This window comes from Balearica regulorum, chromosome Z (genome assembly GCF_011004875.1).
Source record: "Balearica regulorum gibbericeps isolate bBalReg1 chromosome Z, bBalReg1.pri, whole genome shotgun sequence".
NCBI lineage: Eukaryota > Metazoa > Chordata > Aves > Gruiformes > Gruidae > Balearica > Balearica regulorum.
Genome location: NC_046220.1, coordinates 54,157,606 through 54,169,904, shown reverse-complemented (window position 1 = coordinate 54,169,904; position 12,299 = coordinate 54,157,606). Strand labels below are relative to the sequence as shown.

At 37.7% G+C, this 12,299-nt stretch overlaps 1 long non-coding RNA gene across 1 annotated transcript in view; it reads right to left on the bottom strand.

The window, feature by feature from the left end:
- Positions 1–527: 527 nt before the first annotated feature.
- Positions 528–12,299, bottom strand: part of LOC142599605 (uncharacterized) — a 63,026-nt gene continuing 51,254 nt past the window's right edge. The window contains exon 3 of the long non-coding RNA XR_012833185.1: positions 528–555. This is a non-coding gene — a long non-coding RNA (uncharacterized LOC142599605). The remainder of the gene's footprint in view (positions 556–12,299) is intronic.

Below are 12,299 nucleotides of genomic sequence, written 5' to 3'. Positions count from 1 at the left end.
TGAATGAATTCCTTGCTTTGCTTTGCTTTTTGTGCGTGTGGCTTTTGCTTTACCTATTAAACTGTTTTTATCTGAACCCACGAGTTTTCTCACTTTAACTTTTCCAATTCTCTTCCCCATCCTGGTGGGGGGGGAGTGAACGAGCGGCTGCGTGGTGCTCAGCTGCCGGCTGGGGTAAAACCACTCATCATCTTATATTCAGAACACAGCACTACATCAGCTGCCAGAACAAAAATTAACTCTACGTCTGATGAAACCAAGACAGATCTGAATTGTCCCTGTACAAGTCTACCTACTTTAGTGTTGTCATAGCGTGACACTTCTATGTGCTTGTCTCCAGCCAGGAAGAGTGAGGCAGTGTGGTGGGTTGACCCTGGCTGAGGGCCAGGTGCCCACCAGAGCCGCTCTATCACTCCCCTCCTTCTCTAGACAGGGGAGAAAAGGTACAACGAAAAAATACTTATGGGTCGAGATAAGGACAGGGAGAGATCACTCACTAATTATCGTACGAGCAAAACAGACTGAACTTAGAGAGGGAATTCATCTAATTTATTACTAGGCAAAACAGAGTAGAAGAATGAGAAATTAAACCAAATCTTAAAACACCTCCCCCCACCCCTTTCATCTTCCCGAGCTCAACTTCACTCCTGGCTTCAACCTCCACCCCCCTCAGCGGCACAGGGGGACGGGGAGTGGGGGTTACGGTCAGTTCATCACACGGTGTCTCTGCTGCTTCTTCATCCTCAGGGGGAGGACTCCTCTCATTGTTCCCCTGCTCCAGCATGGGGTCCCTCTCACGGGAGAAAGTCCTTCACGAACTTCTCCAGCGTGAGTCTCTCCCATGGGCTACAGTCCTTCAAGAACTGCTCCAGCGTGGGTCTCTCCCACGGGGTGCAGACCTTCAGGAGCAAACTGCTCCAGCATGGGGTCCCCCACGGGGTCCCAAGTCCTGCCAGCAAACCTGCTCCGGCGTGGGGTCCCCTCTCCATGGGTCCACAGGTCCTGCCAGGAGCTTGCTCCAGTGTGGGCTTCCAACAGGCCACAGCCTCCTTCAGGTGTCTCCACCTGCTCCAGCGTGGGGTCCTCCACGGGCTGCAGGTGGAATCTCTACACCCCCTCATCCTTCCTCCATGGGCTGCAGGGGGACAGCCTGCTTCACCATGGTCTTCACCACGGGCTGCAGAGGGATCTCTACTCCGGCACCTGGAGCACCTCCTGCCCCTCCTTCTGCACTGACCTTGGTGTCTGCAGAGTTTCTTACATCTTCTCACTCCTCTCTCTGGCTGCAAAAGCTCCCTCTAACTGGTTTTTTTTCCCCTTCTTAAATATGTTATCACAGAGGCGCTGATTGGCTTGGCCTCGGCCAGCAGCGGGTCCATCTTGGAGCCGACTGGCATTGGCTCTGTCAGACACAGGAGAAGCTTCTAGCAGCTTCTCACAGAAGCCACCCCTGTAGCCTCCCCGCTACCAAAACCTTGCCACGCAAACCCAACACAGACAGACTATGGAAGAGTCAAAAGACGTTCACTGTGTTGAAACTGGTTAATTACACTTCCAGGCTTTTGGTTGGTTACTTGAACGAATGTTGACCTTCAAGGAATTCTGTTGTTTCCTTTGTATCAATTTAAAATAGGAACATAGGACTGATGGGGAAATTCCTGGATAAATGATTTTGATCACTTTCTATAGTTGCAACTGTTGTATGACTCTCTTCTTAACAAACTCGTTTGTTAATTATTCTGTCTGAAGGCTGCTATTGAATGTTTTTCTTCTGGTAGTCAAAAATTTGTTTCCTGGCTGAATGTGTTCATGGCCAATGCACATACATTTGTGCTTGGGCAGATGCTGCCTTTTCACTCCTTGCGTGATATTTACTTTCCAGCTGTATTTCTAGACAGCAGTAATTTCATTTCTCTGACTTTGTTTTGTAAGAGTAAATTATTCAGATAATTGTACTTATGATAAATTCTCTAATCTAAGGTTATTCAAATGTAATTGTTTCCAAATTTATATTACGTTTCTTAGGTGGATTCTTGTTAGTGTTTCGAACATGGCATTAGTATTTTTCTCTCTCCTAAATATAGCCCCTCATCTCATTAATCCTTTTAGGTACTTTCTCTTGTTTTATTCTCATAGAATCATAGCATAATAGAATCGTTTAAGTTGGAAAAGACCTTTAAGATCATCAAGTCTGACTGTTAACCTAGCACTGCCAAGTCCACCACTAAACCATATTCCCAGGCACCACGCCTATATGTCTTTTAAATACCTCCAGGGATGGTCACTCAACCACTTCCCTGGGCAGCCTCTTCCAATGCTTGATAACCCTTTTGGTGAAGAAATTTTTCCCAATATCCAAACTAAACCTTCTCTGGTGCAACTTGAGGCCATTTCCTCTTGTAGTGAGGGGCTCAAAACTAAACACAGTATTCAAGGTGCAGGCTCACCATGCCAAAGGTTTCACTTCTCCATCATTTCTAGCTTCCAAAACCTGAATAGACAACAACAGTGACTGCTAGCCCTGAAATGCATGATCCTTCCCTTTGGACTACTAAATTTCACCCCATTTCTCTTACTCTGACTCTGACGAGGGTCACGTTCTCCTAGACAATGTTCTGAACTACTTCTAATAATGTTTCTCCATTCTTAAACAAAAGGGTCCTATGTCTTTTGCCAGGGACACTAGCAAAGATATTAAAGAAGATCATAAACAAATCTTTAAATAGCTCTGCTGGATATTCACTTCCAGCTCAGTGATTTTGTATTTTGAAACAACCTTAAGTCATTTTCCCTGAGAAGTTCCTCAATTGTTTTATAATTCTTGGACTGCTACCCAGCTATTCCAATGTAGTTATTAAAAATGATTCAGTGAAATAAAAAGTTCAGTTTAAACTAGTCTTAGGAAAAATTAGAAAATTAAATTTTCTGCTATCCGAGTCAGCAATCTGAATATATGCCTGGGTTCCCTCAATGAAAACTATCTGTACTTGAAAAAAAAACTTTGGAATACCAGAGTTTTAAAAATAAAATAAAATAAAATAAAATAAAATAAAATAAAATAAAATAAAATAAAAAAAAATAAGCAGCACAGCGATTGGGTACAGTGCATAGGGATATGCTTTCTCTGTAAACAGCTTCTGAAGTAGTCATCATTCTTGTGCATTGTACTTAATTTCTGTCAAATGAAGTTCCAGCAAAAAATATTGGAGGGGAGGGGATTTTTTTACACAGGAAATTCTGACAGTTTACTGAGCCTACTTCTATTATTTTCATTCTGTACTACATTTTTTAACAGTGAACGTATAGCTAAGGAAGAAATATTTTTCAACCAAATAAATGGATACAGCTCTAGTTGGTGCATTATTTACAAAGTAAAAAATGATACTGTAGCTGTGAAAATGGATGGTACCACATACTTTAAGAATGTGTGTAATATAGTCAATGAAATTTTTTTGAAAAATGCAGCAGAAAACTACCTTTTTTTTTTTAATTCAGACCAATGACAAAGTTTCTTTTGAGAAAAACATTTACTAATGATAACTATTCCATGTATTCATACTGGTAAGGAAATTCTTAATAAATTTCAGTGAAAAATATAGACAGAGGAGAGTCTAAGATTAAAATGTGAAGTGCAGTTGTGCATAGCTAGTAGCAAACCCCACAGGTATACCCACCTCTGATGTAATGTACTCAACTACTAAACTAATATATTTACTACTAATAAAAATCAATGTTATCTATGCTTTATTTTAAAGTGAATGGATTTTTGAATACGTACACACGTTCATGTTTTTCCAGCTCTTCAGGACATGAGATACTCATTCAAAACTCTAGTATGTGTGAGGGTAGCACCTGGCCTCTGCAAATATTTAGTTGTGGGTTTGTGGGTCTGTTTTCCTTGCTTGTATGGTGGTTTTTTTGTTGTTGTTGTTGTTTGTGGGGTTTTGTGTTTTGGGTTTTTTGGTTGTTTTTTTTTTGGTTTTTTTTTTTTTTTAATTTGAAAGAAAGAAAAGTGTAAACCCAAATAAACCAAAGTGATCTTTCATGCCTGGACATTGCTATAAACACTTGATATAAATTTATAAGGTGATGAAGAAATTGAAAAGCCTCTTTTCCCTTAAAAAAAGAGCGTTGACAACACTTGTTCAAAGAATACTTTAAACTTAGCAAGAGTTCATGTTCTAAAGCAAACATTATACGTGGCTGATTTTGCTTTTTTCAGTGTGTCAGCACCAAAGTGATGAGAAAAAAGTATATTTTGAACAGCTATTTTACAATATAAGAGTGCAAACAGTCCTGTAAAACCTTATATAGAAATATAGAAGTTTTTGACTATGAAAGCTGCTTGTTTCAAAATACAGTTGTCTACATTTTGAAGATATTATGAAAGAGGTTCAAGAAACACACAGAATGTCTGAGCCATATTTCTGTGTAAACTTGGGAAAACTGTACACCAAATTATGTTACCGGAAAGGCAAAAGACAATTGGCATTGATGAACCATACACGCAAGCATAAAGATAATTATAAACTGAAATTGAAAGTTTTGAATGGTAATAAGACAATATTTTATTGTTGCCTATCAGATAAATAATTGAGTAGTTGCCTAAGTTTCTGTTTCAGTGATTTATAAGAGAAACTATTTACTTATTATTAAGCAAAATTGTGCAATATTTCAATACATCCCAACAGGTGATGCTTAAGACTACAGTTAGGAAAAAAACCCAAAAGCGTAATGGCATAAAAGATATAGTTAATAATCCTTTCTTGTATTTAATTTTGACCCTTAACAAAAGTATCATAAAAATTCTGGTTGTTACATGACTTTGTACCACTAGTAAACAATACTCTATCTACTAAGCAATTGTTGAGAGGTTTGTGATCTTTAATGCATATTTCCTCTTTACAAGCATTTAAGAAAGGGAAATATGCATTGTTCAAAAAGAAAATTTAGATCCTGCATCATGGAAGAAGACTTGGAAAGTTGTTGTCTTCCTCTGCTCCTAAATCAATTGCTAATTGGTACATACTTCAAAACTTACCAATTATTTGGACAATTTCTAATACATAGGCACAAAAGCTAATGTGGTTCAAGAGCACAGAAAATAAAGGGAGTAGTTTGAAAAAAATTTGAAAAAACATGAGAATTTTGCTAATCATTTAAACAATATGAAAGTTGTGTTCAATTAGAATACTTACAGTAGCCAGAAAACTGAAGACTTCAGCTTCTATAACAACATATATGGATGTTGCTCCATCAAGGAGAATAAAAGAGTTCTTTAGTTTAATAGTAGTTTTCTGCTGTTAATATTGTATTTAGTTATCATTTAGACAAACATTTTTGCCATAACTCTTTGAAAACAAGATGTCATTTTATTGCTTTTATAAAAGAATATGAGGCAAGCTAGTTGTGGGGCCTATTATCATCTCCTTTGTAAGGGAACAGACCTCTTTCCCACTGAGAGCACTGTGATATTAGTGAATGATATAGAAACTAATCATATATGTTCTAATAAAATACAAAGATTTTTAATTAAGGAAGTGGCAACAAAATGGAAAAATACATAGACAGTAATAAAGAATGAGGAGGAGATCCAAGCAATCCTTCTGACAAATATAATTGTACATTTTTGATGAAAGAAGAAATCTCAATTTGAATGATCTTTTCCTTTGCCAAGCAAAATTTTGCTCAGCACAAAATTTGTGAAAACAGATTTTAAAAGTCTTTCTCTTGCCTGAAAGTTCCAAATGGGGCAGAACATTTATTTGTCTATATGAAAAAGAAAGCTGTCCTAGCTTTGCACTTTTTATCCTACTCCAAGAGGTGGGAGCACACAAATGAAATGTGGTTTCCACTAATGGCAGATGTTAGCAATCATACTGACAAAGACTTCCACATGGTAATTTCGTACCTAGTAGCTAATTATATCAGATTTTTTGTGTTTTGTTTTGTTTTGTTTTGTTCTAAAATATGCTCTCCATTGATCAGGACAATATTGACAATTTTGTCATTGTAATAGAAAAATCTTTAAGAGCACTGAACCCTCTCCTAGCCAAATGTGCAGAATTTGTAGCAGATAACATAGGTAATATAGGAAAACCACCATGGTGTTCTTAAAGGAGTTCAAGATGTTAGACCATATGTTCCTAGACATGGGATGTACCTTGTGATGTAGGTCATTTTGTTGCCAGGAATACTGACATAGCCCAAAGACAATATGAACCAGAAGAACTGTGATTGACTAAAGGATACTGAGAGAGACAGAAATATTTCCTAAATCTCTGATATATACTGGCAATTGAAACTGTAAGGATTTTGAACTATGATAAAAAAATCTAGTAGATTACTTCATAGAACTGCTTGGAAAGGAACTTACTTAACAGTATATTGTTTCAGATGTAGCTAAAAATGCAGACAACTGTGTATCAGCTATCTATTTTTATTAACACAAACATGACATCTCTGTTCACAGTGCTGTTGTGTAAAAATCTATTGCTTATTTCCAGGCTTCCACATTCAGCTGTGCATGAACAAGTGGAAACTTGTGCATAAACATAAAAGAAAAAAAGCTATATCCTATTTCAGTTGTCCCATACAGGATTATCAAAAAATTCAACAGAGAATGGAGATTGTAAGAAGCTTCTGTGAAACATTCAGCTACATAAATTCATTCCCCAAACCATTTTTATTCTCTCTCTCTTTTTTCCTTTTTCATTTTAAGATTTAATTCATTTCAGACAGGAAACATATCCCAAATTTTCTTGAAGGTATAATCTTAAAATACTGTAGCCATATGGGGTTTTTTTTGGGGAAAAAAAAAAAAGACACAACAAATCAAAACCAAAACCCATAAAAAACTATAGCTGGTGCTCTGAAGGTATATATAGGAACTGTAGGGATTAAATGAGAACTGAGTTCATTTGATTAGTGAAACTCTTGTGTTTCTATCTAACTGTATTTTATTAAAGTTATACTTTATTTTATTAAAGTTGTACCATATTTCTCAGAGAACAAGAAATGTACTATAAGAAAGAATTTTGCCTTCTACCAGGAAGAAAAAAAAAAGAAGAATAGAAATAGATGATCCTAACATCTTTCACAGCAGCTACCATAATCAAGTATAATTAATGTAATTAAAAAAAAAAAAAAAAAAGGAAAGGGAAAGGAATATAGCCATATAAAAACAGTTTTGAAAGTGTTGCTGAGCTACTCTTTTCTGACAGAATTATCACAAATATTTCTGTGTATGTGCTTTTTTCTTCATGAGGACAAAATTATTCTGTACATATTTAGATGTATACACATTTTACTGCTGACTCTGTTCTGAAAATTAAGGTAGAACTACCTGCAAAAAGAGAATGCATAGTAACAATGTAATACTGAAAATATTCAAGACCATCCATGTATCATCTACACGACATTCATCACTTTTATTTTTAATGAGCATTTATGATGAGAAACTGTTCCGAGAACTTTCTAGAACAATTCTTGATAGTTCATTTTTCATTTTGCAGATGTCTATTTTTTTTTATTTAACTGAATATGAGAGTATTCTTCCCCCCCCCCCCCCGAAATACCCTAAATTTTATGGCTTTATATAGTTAAAGAATTTTTATAAGTTCTGCAAGCTATAATGCATAATAATAAATAACGTGAAAAGAAAAAATGTCATCTTATAAAAAGTAAGTAAGTGCAATGTTAATTATTTGTTACTATTGTAGGGATGAAGAATATCTCAATTAAAGTAATATTAAGAATCATTATTATAATAAATGAAAATCACATAAGAACTATTATGTATGATTTTAAAATATATTTTTATTATCACTGAAACATACAGTTGCTTTATAAAAATCACTTGATTTTTGAGCATACCCTTTTCTGTTCTAATAAATACACTTTTCTCCTAGAAAATAGTCCATCTATATTTTTACTTGGACCTATGTGATAATTAGTCAGATGACAAGGCCACAGCGAAAAAAAATAAATCTATGCATGGAAAAGAAGGTCTTTATTATTTAAAGCTTGATAAACCCTTCCTTTCATCAAATGTTCTGTCATAGTACATAGAACAGAAACTCTGGGTATTTCTAATTCCCCCCAAATTCAGACAAAATACTATTTTAAAATAATGGAACAAGCATATCCATAAGATTTTTTTTTTTAAAAAAACTGAATAAAAGTTTCTAAAGTTTCTGCTACAACATGAGTAACCATCTGTATTTACAGATGAAGATGTGTTTCTATTCATTTGCACATTGCCATCTCAGATAAATGTATTCCCGATGCACACGGTCACAGTTCAGAATTCTGTTCTTTTTCTCTCAAACAGCCTTATGAAGATTACCATTTTTATTGAAAAGAACCAGAGTTTATGCATAAATTAATGACAGAGTTGTGGAAAATTTCATCTACTTAGAGGACAAGAATGATGACAACATTTCTGACAGTAACTTGACTAGCAATCAATTCACGAGAGGGTTAGATGACTTTAGACAGTGATTTTTGACTCGAAGGTCATTTTCTCTGTCATGATGGTTGAGCAAGCTGTCTTACTACTTTGACCAATGACTTCTGAGGCCGCTGGTCAAAGTTTGGATTTCAAGGTTTGGATCAGGCACAGCTGCAGTTCCCCTTTCTCATACATCTGACCCTGCAAAGATATCTCTGTGATGTGCAAAAGGGCTCCCCAGGAAGCTAGAGGTATTATTTGTACTTAGCAAGAGATATTGTTACCTACTTGAGGTGCCAGACTGTGGAATCTAATATCTATTGATAATGAAATAAGACCTTTACGGCTGCAGGAGAGAGACGACTATCTAAACGTATACAGGGGGACAGTGTTTAACACAGAATTTTTATATTGTCAATGAACAGATGAATTTAAAGCTAGCAGTCATGGTAACACAAAGCTTAATAAAATCAAACTTCAGTGGTTGCTGGCTGTAAAATAAGTATGAGACTATTAATGTCTACTGGAAAGCCGCCTTTAGCTCTGTAATCAAATCTCTTACAGAAGGAATTTCAGGAAAAGGGAAAAAGTAAACCTTGTCCTCTCATGGAAGATACATGCATGGTGGGTTCAGCCTTTTAGTCCAAGCAAACTTTACATATGTTACTTCTACAAGAAAAGTAAAATCTGATCTTCTAGATAGAAATAACACTATAAAATAATTGTGACTTCACTCCTCACTTAGTGCCAGCCTAGAGCATCAGGACCTACCTAGTTAATGACACTTCTTCACTTAGCATTAGCCCTGAAAATGAATATCATGTATCCTTATACATGAAAAAGTGTTTCTGGGTTCCACTGTTCTCGGTTTGCTGGTGTATCACAATGCGTATGAGTAATCTTGTTAAAGGTGGCCAAATTTTAGATCAGCCTTGGTAACTGAAATAAAAGACTAGGAAAGGGAATGATGCACTGCACGTTATATTGAGATACTTGCAACTCCCAGTTCACATCAGTTGGTCCTGTTTCTCCAGGTCGGCACTGAAAAGAGGCAAGGCCATTCACAGGCAATGGAAAGATCAGAAGAGTGCAACAGACAGAGTGGGGACACTGGTGAATAAAAATCTAGTAGATAGTAAACCACCAGATTTAAAAAATGTCAAACAATATTCCTGAAGCCATGGGGAGGAAGATTTACACAAGATATGTGTGTATTGTTTAACCTATTTAGCCCTATACAGGTAATGAAAATTACTATAAGCACTCAAGCACACTAGCTTCCTTTCCCGTTCATTTTTAGAAGTCTGATATACAGCTACAGAACTTCAAACTCAGATCAGCCACTATATGGGAACAGATTGAAGCCATTTTCTCAGAAAGCCAATGCATCCTTTTGCTAAGTGGATGAGTTTGTGGATGGATGTACATTATAACCTGAAGGTGAACAGATTGAAGTCGTTCAAGAGTGAATTATCAAGTCAAGAAAAACTCTACTATCAGATCACTCTCCTGTCCAGTCACAAGCATTCCCTGCAACTGAATCAAATAGCGGTTACTCATTTAGGTAAATCCCAGTTCATGGTTTTACACATGAAGACACTAAAATTTTCTGGACAACTTACAGAGAGCAAGGCAGATCCAGAAACTGATGTATGTCATTACTGTGAGACGTCAGGCTTTAGAAACAGGGTTTTTTTACATTGTCTTAGGTGTTAGAGTCAAAGAAGATATTTTAATGATTGTTTTTCTGCACTGAACATTCTTCACTTTCTTATGGTGAATGAGCAGCAAATACTACAATGGTATTCACATTTTCCAAAAGCTGTTAGTTCATATATTTGTATGGTCATATGAAAAAATTTCATATCTTTCAAGAAAAAAAAATAGTAATATTATGACATTGCATTTTGTCTTCTTGAAAGAGAAGACGTTAAGGACAAGGGCTAAGAAGAATCTCCATCCTTTATTGGATGTGGGGGGAAACATAGTGACAAAGGCTGAGGAAAAGGCTGAGGTACTTAATGCCCTCTTTGCCTCAGTCTTTAATGGACAGAACAATTGTTCTCCAGGTACCCAGCCCCCTGAGCTGGAAGACAGGGATGGGGAGCAGAATGAAGCCCCCATTATACAATGGGGAATGTTTAGCGACCTGTTACGCCACTTAAACACACACAAGTCTATGGGTCTGGATGGGATCCACCCAAGGGTACTGAGAGAGCTGGCAGAAGTGCTTACCAAGCCACTTTCCATCATTTATCAGCAGTCCTGGCTAACCGGGGAGGTCCCAGTTGACTGGAGGTTAGCCAATGTGACACACATCTACAAGAAGGGCCAGAAGGAGGATTCGGGGAACTACAGGTCAGTCAGTCTGACCTCAGTGCTGAGGGAGATTATGGAGCAGATCATCTTGAGTGCCATCACATGGCATGTACAGGATAACTAGACAATCAGGCCTAGTCAGTATGGGTCCTGTTTGACCAACATGATCTCCTTCTATGACAAAGTGACTTGCTTAGTGGATGAAAGAAAGGTCAAGGATGTTGTTCACCTCGACTTAAGTAAAGCCTTTGACACCCTTTCTCACAGCATTCTCCAGGAGAAAGTGGCTGCTAAGTGCTTGGATGGGTGTACTCTTTTCTGGGTAAAAAACTGACTGAATGGCCAGGCTGAAAGAGTTGGGCTGAATGGAGTTAAATCCAGTTGGGGACCAGTCACAAGTGGTGTTCCCCAGTGCTCAGTAATGGGGCCAGTTCTCTTTAATATATTTATCTGAATGAGGGGGTCAAGTGCACCCTCAGTAAGTTTGCAGATGACACCAAGTTGGGTGGGAGTGTTGATCTGCTTGAGGCTGGGAAAGCTCTACAGAGAGATCTCAACAGGCAGGATCACTGGCCCTAGGCCAACCGTATGAGGTTCAACAAGGCCGTGTCCTGCACTTGGGTCACAACAACCCCAGGCAATGCTACAGGCTTGGGGAAGAGTGGCTGGAAAGCTGCCTGGTGGAAAATGACCTGGGGTGTTGGTTGACAGCTGGCTGGCTATGACCCAGAGTGTGCCCAGGTGGCCAGGAAGGTTAATAGCATCCTGGCTTATATCAGAAACAGTGTGGCCAACAGAATTAGGGAAGTATCCCTTTGTATTCAACTTTGGTGAGACTGGACCTCGAACACTGTGTTTGGTTTTGAACCGAACACTACAAGAATGACATTGAGATGCTGGAGCATGTCCAAAGAAGGGCAATGAAGCCGGTGAAAGGTCTAGAGAATAAGTCCTATGAAGAGTGGCTGGGGGAACGGGGATTGTTTAGCTTGGAGAAACAGAGGCTGAGGTGAGACCTTATGGCTCTCTACAACTACCTGAAAGAAGGTTGTAGCCAGGTGGGTGTCGGTCTCTTTTTCCAAGTAACAAGTGATAGGATGAGAGGAAATGGCCTCAAGTTGTGCCAGGGGAGGTTAACAGATATTAGGAAAAAATTCTTTACCAAAAGGGTTGTCAAGTATTGGAAGAGGCTGCCCAGGGAAGTGGTTGAGTCAACATCCTTAACGGTATTTGAAAGATGTGTAGGTGTTGTGCCTGGCAACATGGTTTAGTGGTGGACTTGGCAGTGTTAGGTTAATGGTTGGACTCGATGATCTTAAGCGTCTTTTCCAATCTAAACAATTCTATGACTCTATGGTCCTATAACTGTAGGATGTATTTTGTATTGTTCCAAAGATGATTTAGTTACTGCTCTTTATTGGGAAATTAAAATAATATCCATAATCTTATTTACATGAGAAAATATTTTGGAGAATAAATTCCATCTTCGTGTGTTGTGTATGGTACATATACAGCTTCAGAACATGTT